Here is a 13,906-nt window from a genome sequence, read left to right as displayed (position 1 = left end):
CTTAGATATTATAATCAAAAAAGACAATGGTACATTCCAAACAGATGTATACAGAAAACCTTGTTACAGAGATTCTCTGTTGAGAAGTGATTCATTTCATCCTACTCCGCTAAAAAACAGTTTACCTATCAGCCAGTTCTACAGGATCCGTAGAATCTGTAGTACAGATGAGTGTTTTCAGGAACAGACAGATACTTTTAGAAAAAGCAGCTTTGACAAACGGTGAAGCACAATTACACAAAAATACAGAACAAAATCAAAGACGACCTGGACAGGTGGGCAAAACTTAAAAACTCAGTACAGGCAAGGGTATCAATAGTTAAGATGGATGTACTACCAAGAATCAACTTCATCAGTTCAATGCTACCGTTACCCCCTCCAGAAGGTTACTGGAAAAGATTACACTCCTCCACATACAAATTTATTTGGAATAACAAACCACCTCGCATAAAAAGATCCACCGCACAGAGAAATAAAGCAGACGGTGGCTTGGCAGTTCCAGATTTTTTCCAATATTTTAAGGCATACACATTAAGACCATTGACAATATGGTTTGATCCCCAGGCATTGGCATCCTGGAGAAAATTGGAAGAAAACATAGTAGCCCCACATAGACTGAAGGACATAGCACACACTAAACTACCAATCAAGCACTGTGAGCGGAAATTTGGCCCCATAATTACCCATGCAATCCGGATATGGCGTGAAACACAAAAAAAATATCCTAACCCTCAAAAATGGCATAATCATACTCCCATATTCAATAACAATGCACTCTTAATGGAAAAACGTCCTATAAGATTCCCTATATGGGAAGAGCAAGGCATACACTCATTAGGGGATATTTTTAATAACCAGGGTTTTTGTAGTTATGGAGAAATATGCACAAAGTTTAACCTCACCGAGTCCACATGGCTTTTTTACATACAGTTACGCCTATGTTTGAGGTCTCACGGTGTTCCATTAGACATACCAGTTGAACACCACAGATACCACAAATTCTTCTATGAAAGAGATACATTGAGAGGTTTTGTATCAGGTTTTTATTATCAATTACTAACGTCCTCGTATGAAACCCTCCAACTAGACTCTGTCTGGAGGAGGGATATACCAGACCTGGAAAGTGACTTTGATTGGCAAGAAGCATGGGCAAATGTCCGTCTTACATCAAGGAACCCGGACCATCAACAAATCAATCTTAACTATATTCACAGGACATACTTGACTCCTGTAAGACTGAACAGAATGGGCCTTAAACAAGACTCAAAATGCTCCCAATGTACAAATGGAGACGAAGGGACATTTATGCACATGTATTGGGACTGCCCACCAGTTAAGGCATTCTGGAAAGATGTGACCCATCAAATATCAAAACTCGTATCTTGGAATATACCAGTACACCCCTCTGTATTACTATTGAATGATGTTTTTGAGTTTGCAGTAAATCCACAGCTAAAGAGATTGGTTTTATCGGGTATCACAGTAGCTAAAAAACTGATTGCATCACGCTGGTTTCAACCGGAAAAAATGTGCAGGAAGGTTTGGTCTCTTACATATCTCGATGTGATTTATCAAGAAATATCTACAGCAAGAATTCTGGGTCTCAACGAATCCAAAATGTCAATGTGGTTAGAAGTGGAGGAGAGAATAAAAGCTAGCTTATAATGGTAGTGTCTGGTTAGAGTGAGGGATAATGGAGGTACTATCCAAGGAGGGGTCCGGGAGGGGGGGGGGGTTCGAGCTGGAGCATATGTGTGTAGGGTTTTAGAAAATAGGTATTAGGGGTATATCTTGTATAAGGCATTTGTATAATTGGTAATTTCGTTGGATATACACTATATACGTTAAAATATTATTATAGACTTTTTTTTTTGTTTTCTGTTTCTGTACTTGCATGTCATTTTAGCCACCTTGTCTGTTAGTTTCATTATGCATTATGTGATGAGTACTGACTTTTAATAATTTTTGTTTTGCAATAAAAAAAAAAAAAAGCAGCTTTGAAAGTAGGTCATAAAACCCAAGAAGATAATAATAATAATAATAATAATAATAATAATAATAATAATAATAATAATAATAATAATAATAATAATAATAATAATATAAATAATAATAATAATAATGGATTGGATTTATATAGCGCTCTTCGTGACACCCCAGAGACTTACAATCTACAAGAAACAAAACTACCTCTGTACAACCTATACAGTGTGTTACACAATACCCCCCTCCAGGCAACCTTTTTAAACAAACTATTAAAAAACATTAGCATCTTCTCAGTTCTGATCCAACATTGGATAAATCTTTTCAGATCCCCCCTAGACATGATGATGATGGCGCGACCCAGGTCAGTCGCCGTCGGTTTTGCTCCGCGAAGATTGTGCGTACTTTTAGTTATTATGTTTATTTTTAGTACCTTTTTTATGAAAACAACACTGGCGGGGACGTTATACGACCGACAGTCACTTATAGACCTAAACTCCGGACTTAAAGAGGAGTTTAGCGACACTTTATGCCAAGATTGGCCATCGGAGATCAGGAGGCCACACCTCAGGCCAAGACCAAGAGAGGTCTGGAAAAATCCATGTCAAAAGAGTACCTACACATCTAAAATCACCCACACAACTAAAATCATAAAAATAATCAATAAACACGTTTGTAAGAAGACATGTTCTGTATGGCATGGCTGAGGAGGCTAAAGTGGACATGTTCTGTATGGCACAGCTAAGGAGAAGGGGCTGCTATCTGTACACATGCTTGCATCTGGATTGTTGATGGCAGTGGTTCTGCTGTGTTGGTCTGCTGTGTTGGTCCAGGGCCGGACTGGGGAAATAATTCATACCGGGAGATATAGCGCGAAATATAGCCCCAATCAGGCCACTTTTTAAGCGGGGGGTCTGGGGGTCCCCCACTCGGAATTTTTTTGTTACAAAGACTTAATTTCCTGCATTCTGGTGAATTTGTGTGCATGTGAATCACAAACTAATGAGCCAACAATTGCTTAGTACAATGTACTGTTATGAACCTCAAATAAAACTGTTGTGGCACTATCAATGCTACTCTCTCCACCTTCAAAAAGAAAAAAGCAAGAGCACAACATATTTTTCTATTTACTATTATAATACAGTTAACCACTCTCTCCACCTATTCAAACAGAGCAAGAGCACAATACCATATTCACTTTACTGATGCACTACCCATCAACAGTTAAAATAGCCCTTTACAAAAACATTAAATAACAGACATTTCATTACAATACTATAATAACATTGCCACTGCCAGAATAGTTACACATGTATCGCGTGTGGTGAGCACACGCATGCATGCACAACGAAGACACAATATTGCGTTGTCTCAATCATTTTAACTATAAAATGAGCTCAAAGTATGAGCTCACTGACTGAAATTTCCAACAAAAAGCATCAATTGTCAAATAATATTGATCACATTAACTAGACTAGATGTTTTTGAGGAAATTAGAAAGGGAACAACAACTTAACCCTTGTGTCTGATCAGATTCTTATTTTTTTGATAACTTTGCAGTGATTATGTTTGTAGCCAATGTGGCAAAGGTGTGTAATCTTTGAATTATCTTTGAATTATTTTGACTTTCTCTTTCATAAATTGTTTATTCAACTTCAGCCCCAATCATAACCACCACATATTGTTTTTTGTAATGTCAGATTTAACAACTCCTTTCAGAAAAGTGGGAGTGTGCCATCTGCCATTTTATTCGCCGCCTCCGCTGTCAATCAGTTGTATCGCCTGGTCCCGCCTCCACCAATCACAAGCGGCAGCACGGCTCCATTGTGTGTGTGTGATCCGCATGAGGGAGAGAGAGTCAGATAGTTCTCCAACTCTGTCACAGACAGTGAAATCCTGGTTGTTCCCCACCCACCTAGGTTATCTAACTATCGCGCCGCCACCACAACTAGAAACAATGGCCTGGCAAAAAATAATAATTATAATTATAATAAAAAAAATATATAATTTTTATTTTATTTTATAATTTCTTTTTTATCTGTGCAGGCCAGGCCACCGGGAAAACTCCCGGTGCTCCCGATGGCCAGTCCGGGCCTGTGTTGGTCTGTTGTGTTGGTCTGTTGTGTGGGTCTGCTGTGTTGGTGCTGCTGTGTTGGTCTGTTGTGTTGGTCTGCTGTGTTGGTCTGTTGTGTTGGTCTGTTGTGTTGGTCTGTTGTGTTGGTCTGCTGTGTTGGTCTGTTGTGTTGGTCTGCTGTGTTGGTCTGCTGTGTTGGTCTGTTGTGTTGGTCTGCTATGTTGGTCTGTTATGTTGGTCTGTTATGTTGGTCTGCTGTGTTGGTCTGTTATGTTGGTCTGCTGTGTTGGTCTGTTATGTTGGTCTGCTGTGTTGGTCTGTTGTGTTGGTCTGCCTCGTTGGTCTGTCATGTTGGTCTGCTGTGTTGGTCTGTTGTGTTGGTCTGTTGTGTTGGTCTGCTGTGTTGGTCTACTGTGTTGGTCTGCTGAGAGTGAGCATGGAGTGGGGGTGGATGCTGTAAAGAGGTGTTATACGCTTAACACTAGAACAGCCATGGAGAAAATGTCACTGATTCCCGCCGGAAGGGGTCAGATGACCCCACAGCTTATATGAGAAAAATAAACAGTGTAAACTATATAATTACCTCTTAATATAAAAATATGAGGTTTACCACAGGTTTGAGTGACAAAAGAAAAGTAAAAATTAAAAAAGAACAATAATAAATAAAAATATTATTATTTATAATTTTTTTTTATTTTGGATGGAAGAGCCCCCCGCAAAGAGGCACATGCGGCTCGCGAGCCATGGGTTGGCCACCCCTGCGCTAGACGCTCGCAAAGTGCTGTGACTTTCCACATATATATTCCATATATATGTGGAATAATGTTCTAATTACATTTTCCTGAAGTCATTTTGAAATTTCAGAAACCGTGCCAGATAAAACGGGTACTTTTAGGAAAAGTCATTGAGTGACAGAGCTGGAGCTCGACCGAGTGACGAGGATACATTTATTGAAAATGCCTAGGGGTCATTTGACCCCTTGTCGGCTGTGCTAGTGTTAACCCAATAACCCCCCCCCCCCCCCATGTAGGTTTATATGTACATTCTCACCCTAGGCTATGACACAAAGGATAATGACATCATATCCTATGAATTGTAAAAACAAAAAAGTTTAAATAAGATAACTTGGGGAAAAAAATTTGCTATAGAGATTACCTCAGTGAGTCACGGAAATTTTATTACTGTCAGACTCATTACTGTCATCGCTCTGCGATCTGCAGGATACATCATAATGCAGTTTTACTGCCTCTCAAGATGTTTGCTACATGGTTCTTTTCTTCCATGGACCACAGAGACAGAGTTTAACAGATGCTATTTGGCAGGAATCCTATTCCCTTTATTGTATTACCTAGTTGTATCAGACACAAATCTAACATGGGAGTAACTCCTCACGCTGACTATTATGGTATGTCATGCAGAACACTGCACAGAGACAGGATCCACACTGAATGATTTAGACCATTGTGGAAGAATCTACATTCTGTGTAGCCTAAATCTCACACAATTCCCCCACAGCCCCCAATCTGGACAGTCTACAAGTGGCCGGTGTCCCCTTCTCCCCCTCAGTGTATCCCAGGTGGCCACAATGGGAGCTCATTGACCTCTCTATGTGTAATTAATTACATGTGTCTTAGTAATTAACCTATAGTGATCATGCAAATCTGTCCATGCTGTGACAGACTCGGGGGTGTTATGAGCTGTCACCAGATTGGATTTAACAAAATACACACAGCACAAAGTAGAAGCAAGTTTAACAGCAGTTGTAATGCTGTTTAGGGGAAAAGGAGGGGTTAGTGTGATCGTCAGCCAGTCCATAATTCTAGAGAAGCGTCTTGGTCCGTTAGCGGGGTTCGGTACACAGAGAGCGGTTCTCGTGCGGGTGGGGGATGATCCGGGAGAAGAGACATCAGACAAGCAGGGGTCGATACACATGCAGGTTCTCATATGATCAGGGGTTATAGCACACAGCAGGGTCCTCATTCCAAAACCAGATAAACCATGGGGTCACAGACAACAATCTTCCTCCTCTTCTTCTCTTCTCTCTTACTCACTCACTTCCTCTCTCGATCCGTACAGGTTTCGCCTCAGCTACTCCAATGATTCTGTCACTCTGTCTCCATTTTATATGCTGCTTGATTGTGTGGTGATTTGCGCTTACCTGTCTCGGGCGCGTCTGGCACAGTGTGCTTCATCTGTGCTGATGCGCTCTGCTTTGCCTGGAGTCTCTCTGGAACTCCTAATATGGGCATATGCCCCAGTACCTTGGCCGACACATAACGGCTGTCTATTACCACACCAGCCGGTCTGCCACAATGTGTATGACTGATTTCTTTGATGTATAGCATATACATCAAATACTATACAGCTATACAGTACATACAGTACTGTGAAGGGTAATTTCACATCCTCCCTCTCCTCCTCCTCCACCTCCTCCACCCCCCCTCCTCCTCCTCCCCCCCCTCCACCTCCTCCTCCTCCCCCTTCTCTCTTTGTGAAGTCATGATTTCTGTTTAAAGACAGGGCACCCATTCATCTGGCCTGATAAGTTTGTCAAGGTCAGCACCGGCTAGAAGCCCTTTTTGGAGCCTCCCAAGAATGCATCGAAGGAGGCGTCTCTATTCCACTGTGTTAAAACTAGGGCTGTCAGTTTATCGCATTAATTAGATTAATTAATTACACAGCAAATTATCACGTTATGAAAATGAACTCAAAATTAATTACAAAAAGAAAATATATATATATATATATATATATATATTTTTTTTTATCTCATTCATACCATAAGAACACACATTTACAGACTTTTTTAATATGGTCCATTTGCATGTTCTTGGTATCTGATTCTAGGGACATCTATGGATCTCAGGGAATGTATAACCAGTGTCAGAAATACTGTCTGTTACTAGGCTTGAGTAAATTGTAATGAACCAAATGAGAATATCAATCTTTTTTTTTTTATCTTTGACTGTGAATAACACCATGCTCAAATTGACCAGACCTGAAAAATCTAAGCAAATTAATAGATGGAAGATGATTAAACAGAAGGTTTTGTAGATACAGTAGTGAATTCTGCCATCCGGACACATGCAATTTGAAATATGATTATAGAATATAGAATATCAGGCATAAAATGGTTATGCGATTAATTAGATTAATTAATTACAAATCCTGTAATTAATTAGATACATTTTTTTAATCGCCTGACAGCACTAGTTAAAACACATGACACTTTTGCTTTTTGTCACTTTCACTCTGACAGACCTGTGAATATGCACTCTGACAGACTGAAAGTCCGTCCATATGGGCGTACTGTATATATTTTCTTTTCCAATAAACCTGTATTGTATTCATTTAACGTGAGTATTCCGGCTGTCTTTTATCTCCTGTTTCATTATTTCAGAATACCTGATTCGCAGTGTGACACTGTTTTAGGCTGCTGGTGGTTTGCATGCTCATAAGGCCAATATCTTGTCTCTGTATTTTACTTAAGCATCCCTGGAGACGTCAAATCTCTGCTTTGCCTGGAGTCTCTCTGGAACTCCTAATATGGGCATATGCCCCAGTACCTTGGCCGACACATAACGGCTGTCTATTACCACACCAGCCGGTCTGCCACAATGTGTATGACTGATTTCTTTGATGTATAGCATATACATCAAATACTATACAGCTATACAGTACATACAGTACCCTACCACATGGCCCCTAATGGCTACCACCACCAAATGTGTAGATAGATAGTAGGGGTGGAACGCTTCACAAAATCGACGGTTCGGTTCGTATCACTTTCAAGAAAACAAGGGTTTTTCAAAATGGTATAAAACGGAAATGAACCGATTAAAAAACAATCCGTTTCGACAATGTTGACTGCAAACAAGTCATTGATAAGCGACGGCCAGATTCGACACATAGCCATAATTTAAGACATAGTTTATGCGTTCACAAATATGAGAGCGCTATCATTGAAGTGGGTGGTGGCATTCAATGGGGGTAAGCCGCACCGCATGGCTGGTAATCAAATTGTTAAGGGGTATGTGGTAAATTCCCAAACATAGACTCATGATTAACTAATGTGTAGAAATACTTGGCTCTCAAAACAATAATTCATAGATTGTGTGTGTGTTTACATAGACTGATTGCCATTGTCACCCCAGGAGGGCATTTGCATATAGTGGCAGCTGGGGTAAGACTTACTTCCCTTTAGGGGGTGGGTCAGAACAAAGGGCAGGAAATTCTAGAGAAACATGTCTCCTTTTAGGAGACATCAAAGAGCCAACTGGTCTGCCAAAGACAATGATTAGGTCACATATTGATGGCTACATGTGACCATCAAAGGTCTGATTACACACACACAGAGACACACACACACACACATTCAGACACACACACTCACACACACACATTTTCAAACACACACACACACTCACACACACACATTTTCAAATACACATACACACACACACACACACTCAGTCACACACACACACACACACTCACACACACACATTTTCAAATACACACACACACATAGACACACACACACATAGTCACTCACACACACACACACACACACACATTTTCAAATACACACACACACATAGACACACACACACATAGTCACTCACACACACACACATAGACACACACACACACACACACACAGACACACACACACAGACACACACACACACACATAGACACACATACATATAAATATATATATACACACACCCAGATCAGAGATATGAGCATTTTGTACTAATCTGAACTACAGTTTGCAGAAATTCAATGTCTACAATTAGTTAATGTGTCTGTGCTGTTTTCATTTAGGTTCAATATGATTAATTGATTGTTCTATATGGTATTGATTTGTATTCTATTAAGCTTGTTCTATATGGTATTGATTTATATTCTATTCTAAAAGAATGATTAAAGTCAATAGACTTAGTGATAAAGAAATATATCTGTGTTTATGTGGGCAATTGTAATTCAAATATAGATAAATGGAAATGAAAATGATGCAATGTTTAAGGACAGTATATATTGTTGACTGTAAGGACAGCCTCTTTTTGCAGTTAGGTGAAGGGGGTTGGGCTATTAAGCCAAACACCTATTTTTCAAATACCAGCTTAGCAGTCCTGTGATTGGAGCAAATAATGTGATGATGTCATCAACTCCGAGACACTGGGCCTTGGCTATAAGATCTGTGTGTGATGGAGGAGAGGGACTCTGAAACAACCAACCCACAGGACAGACCTCTCCACCCATCTCACCCATCGGCAGCAGGCAACGAGGACAAAGGAACTTCTTGGAGGGAAAACAGACTGCTTTGTTTTGTCAGCCAGACAAACAAAGACCATCAACAACTTATCAACTATCATTCTTTATACTGTAATATTAGTCTGGTTGTATCACTTACGGCATAGTGTTTGTGATTACAACTATAGCATTTTCTTATTGTAATTTGTATACACTCTTAAACTTTGATTAAACAACTGTTAAACTACTTTCCTCCAAGTTCCTTCTGCCTGCACCGCTCAGTTTGAACAGAAGTGATTCCCAGAGCTTTAAGGTATTGAATCACAACGCAGAGTACCAGCAACCCGGTTCTGGCAGAGCAGAACCGAAACAGCTTGGGAATCCACTTCATTTTGGTGCCGGACTTCAGTGAATCAGGGCGCTCGTGTTATCACCACAACAAAGGAATTTTTTTTTCTCTACACGCCGGTCGACGAGGAGAACAACTGATCGATCGATCGTCTTCAAGTGACTAGGAATAGTTACTAAGAGGTGAGTGTGATAATGTTTGGGTGCTCTATTCGAACCACGGAGGGGGTTGCTAAGAATTTATCCTCATGTAAGCATGATGTAAGGGGAAATTGAATTGAATGTTCTGGCTGGGGAGGGCGGCTCTGTAAACACCGTGCGTAGTATATTTTAAAGTAAAATTTTAGCACAATGAACGGGACGCCGCTGCCAGTCGGAACAGGAACATGTATAGATTCGTGCTCAGAGTTGGACCAAGGTAAACACCGTGCGTTGGATGTCTTAGGAGTAGAGGCTAAAGCACGCCGTTGCGTCGTATTTTCTAAAGTAGAGAGTTAGCACAAGTAGGTCTGGTTTAAACCTTGGGCACGGCGGGCGTGTTGAAATTAGACTGCGTTAGGCGGTAACAAAAAATAGTACTTAATGAAAGGTTTACCGGTCGCGCCGCTGTGCGGCGTTCGAGAGACGGTAATGTGCGTGAATGCTGATTTTGTACTTTTTAATTGTGTTAGGAAGCGTGTATGAATGTATGGTTGGCGAATGTTTATGGTTAGGAGTGATTGGTGGGACGTGTGAGAGTATAGTTGTGTTATGTAATTTAAGTCACCGGTTGGCCATGGGGAAATGTAATGGTGAACGCCGGTTTTCCGAGGCCCGTGGAACGCAGCAGCCGTTAGCTGTTGTATTTAGCCTCTGAGGCACCGGAGCAAACGGAGGGAAAAGTGGACGTAATTCAAATGTATAGGGTCGATCGATAGTGTCTTGAGATTACGGGGATGTGAAAGGCACTTAAAAGTTTTCATATTCGTGGCGGATAAAATAGATATGTAACGTTTAAGGTGATTGGGATAATCTAGACGGGGACCCGGAAGTCGTTCTAAGCTCGCCGGTAATGACGACGGAGGGGTCAAACTAGTGTTTTGCTATTATGTTGTTTTTATATTTCTATTTAGATCACTACACTGGCGTTTTGAGGGAAATAGGATTCTGTTGTGGGGTATGTGGTGTTATATTAACGTTGCGAAGAGACGGCCCGCGCGGCGGAACGGGTCGTTGGGGAACGTTTTTATGGGATCATGGGAGAAGCTAAGCTAATGCTACCTAGCCGCGCTAACGGCTAGAGTGATCGCCGGTTGTGACGTCACAAGGGTGCGCGGTCTGACGGCCTACGCGCGCTGGGTTGAAGCTAACAAAGCTAATATGCTAAGCTACCTGTGCTGACGTCATGGCATGACGGGGCTCTCGGGATGTCTCGCGAGGGGGCGTCCATCTTAAGCAGGGGCGCCGCGCGTCCATTTTGGTGGGGGCACCGAGCGTCCATTTTGGTAGGGGCGCCGAGCGTCCATTTTGGGAGGGGCGCCGGCGTCCATCTTGGGAGGGCACCAAGCGTCCATTGTTAAGGGGAGGGTGGAGTTTATTTAGGAATACAGTAGGGGGCAGAAGTGGACAGGATGAGTATGTTTGGATTCTGCTCACAGAACGTTTTCATTGTACACTCTCTCTCCCCCTCTCTTCTCTTTCTCCCCCTCTCTTTCTCCCCCTCTCTCTCTCCCCCTCTCTCTCTCTCTCTCTCTCTCTTTTTCTCTCTCTCTCTCTCTCTCTTCCTCTCTTTCTCTCACTCTCTCTCTTTCTCTCTCTCTCTCACCTCCCCTCCCTCTCTTTCTCTTTCACCCCCCCTCTCTTTCTTTCCCTCTCACCTCTCCTCCCTCCCTCTCCCTTTCCGCCTCTCTCCCTCTCGCCTCCCCTCCCTTTCTTTCTCTTTCACCCCCCCCTCTCTTTCTTTCCTTCTCTCACCCTCCTCCCTCCCTCTCCCTTTCACCTCTCTCCCTCTCCCTCTCACCTCCCCTCCCTCTCTCTCTCTTTCTCTTTCACCCCCCCCCCTCTCTTTCTTTCCTTCTCTCACCTTCCTCCCTCCCTCTCCTTTTCACCTCCCCCCTCTCTCCCTCTCCCTCTCACCTCCCCCCCTCTTCCCCTCCTCTCCCTCTCTCTCTTTCTCTTTCACCCCCCCCTCTCTTTCTTTCCTTCTCTCACCCTCCTCCCTCCCTCTCCCTTTCACCTCTCTCCCTCTCCCCCTCACCTCCCCCCCTCTTTCCCTCTCCCTCCCTCTCTCTCTCTCTCTCTTACCCCCCCCCCTCTCACCTCCCCTCCCTCTCTCTCTCTTTCTCTTTCACCCCCCCCCTCTCTTTCTTTCCTTCTCTCACCTTCCTCCCTCCCTCTCCTTTTCACCTCCCCCCTCTCTCCCTCTCCCTCTCACCTCCCCCCCTCTTCCCCTCCTCTCCCTCTCTCTCTTTCTCTTTCACCCCCCCCTCTCTTTCTTTCCTTCTCTCACCCTCCTCCCTCCCTCTCCCTTTCACCTCTCTCCCTCTCCCCCTCACCTCCCCCCCTCTTTCCCTCTCCCTCCCTCCCTCTCTCTCTCTCTTACCCCCCCCCCTCTCACTCACTCCCCTCATTCCAACGCCGCCTCTCTTCCATATGTTTCCCCCCCCCCTCGGCCCCCCCGAAACGCTTCTCTTTCTCTCCTAGTTTAGGGCCTGTATATAGAGTTTTTTTTTATGGGTTTCAAACGCGGTGTAGTGCTAGGTATATTGTTTATTGCTGTTTACTGTAAGGTTTCAAAGGCGGTAGGGTGAGTTTGGGACTTATTATGCGTATGTTGTTGTTCCATATTCAGTTTTATTGTTATTTTTAGGGAATTTCTAGTGCTGGCAGTGGTATTGGCTGGCGTTGGCGCTACGCTTTGTTCGACAAGGCGCTCGTACTTCTTACCTTACATTTAGACGGGGGCTCCGTGTCAGTTCATGTTGGTGGGCCGTAAGTCGGAGCATAATTGCTCTACTCGGCTGCGCCTGCAATGGGGGTGTGGGTAGACAGTTCGTCGTGGCTCACTGTCTGCCTCCACGCTTTGTGCGCTGTGTGCGACTCGTCGGTGCTCGCTGTCACACTGCGCACATTTTTCATTTTACCAGGGGTACGGGGACTGCTAAACGTCGTGGCGGGGGTGGGCTCGCTGTCTGCCACCGCGCATTAACGGGGGTGCGCTATGCGTGCACTCGTCAAAGGCTCGCTGCCACACTACGCGCGTCGAATTATATTGTGTGTGGGTATTTGGGTGACTGGTTACGGTGGTGTCAGAGGTGCTGTATGTGTGTGGCAGTGGTTGTGAGTGGAATGATCTTTGAATATCCTTGAGTAGGGGGCCCGGGGTTTCGCGTTCCAGGTTGCAAACTGGGGGTGATGCCGTGGGCCACAGGACGAGTTGGCCAGTGGATTGTCATTGGTCGGCAGGATTTTCAAATGTGGGGATGGTGTCGCCGCCTGTGGTTATGAACGGGTTGTGTGACACTGTTCTAAATGCACGGGGACTTCAGTGACATAAGGCACTGAAAATTGATTTCTGTTCCCGTGAGAAGCGCGTTATTTTAACACCTAAAGGGTTAGGTGTTACGGGGGATATATAATAACTGTGTGAGAGATTGTGAATGGAAGATATGTATGTTACTGATATGTATAATGTAATATGAGCGAAATGCATACTAGGCTTTCACGGACAGAAATAAATATAGTTACACATACACATAGTCATTTGCAAAGAACGATTAGAGTAAAAGTGAGATTATTCACCTAAATTACCATGTCCGATACAGATGTTTAGAAATGATAGGCTGTAAATAACAAATTTCTGGTTGACCAACAGAAGGAAACGGCTGATGCGAAAATGAGTTCCCCGGAGTTGTGTTAAGGAGGATCATAACAGGATTGAGAGTCTGAGTTTCCAATGGAGACAACTGGAAAAAGATTAAGGCTGTGTCATTGATAAATCAAAAACGAAAATTGCACAAATGCTCTCAAGTGATCTTAGTATAGGAGATGCCCGACATTCCATGCTTAAAGACAAATGATGGATTGTGAATGGGAAATATCACTGATAATTAAGTGTATTTTTTGCTTCTCTTTTCACAGCTGCTCCAGGACGGATGGCCAGCGCTGACAATTCCGAACCCCAACAGGGAAATCAAAGAGACTGTTGACAGTCAGGGGGTATAGTATCACAAGACCGAGATTATCAATTCCTGTTTACACCAA

Source organism: Notolepis coatsorum (assembly GCF_963971535.1).
Source record: "Notolepis coatsorum genome assembly, chromosome: 1".
NCBI lineage: Eukaryota > Metazoa > Chordata > Actinopteri > Aulopiformes > Paralepididae > Notolepis > Notolepis coatsorum.
This window is presented reverse-complemented; position numbering follows the sequence as displayed.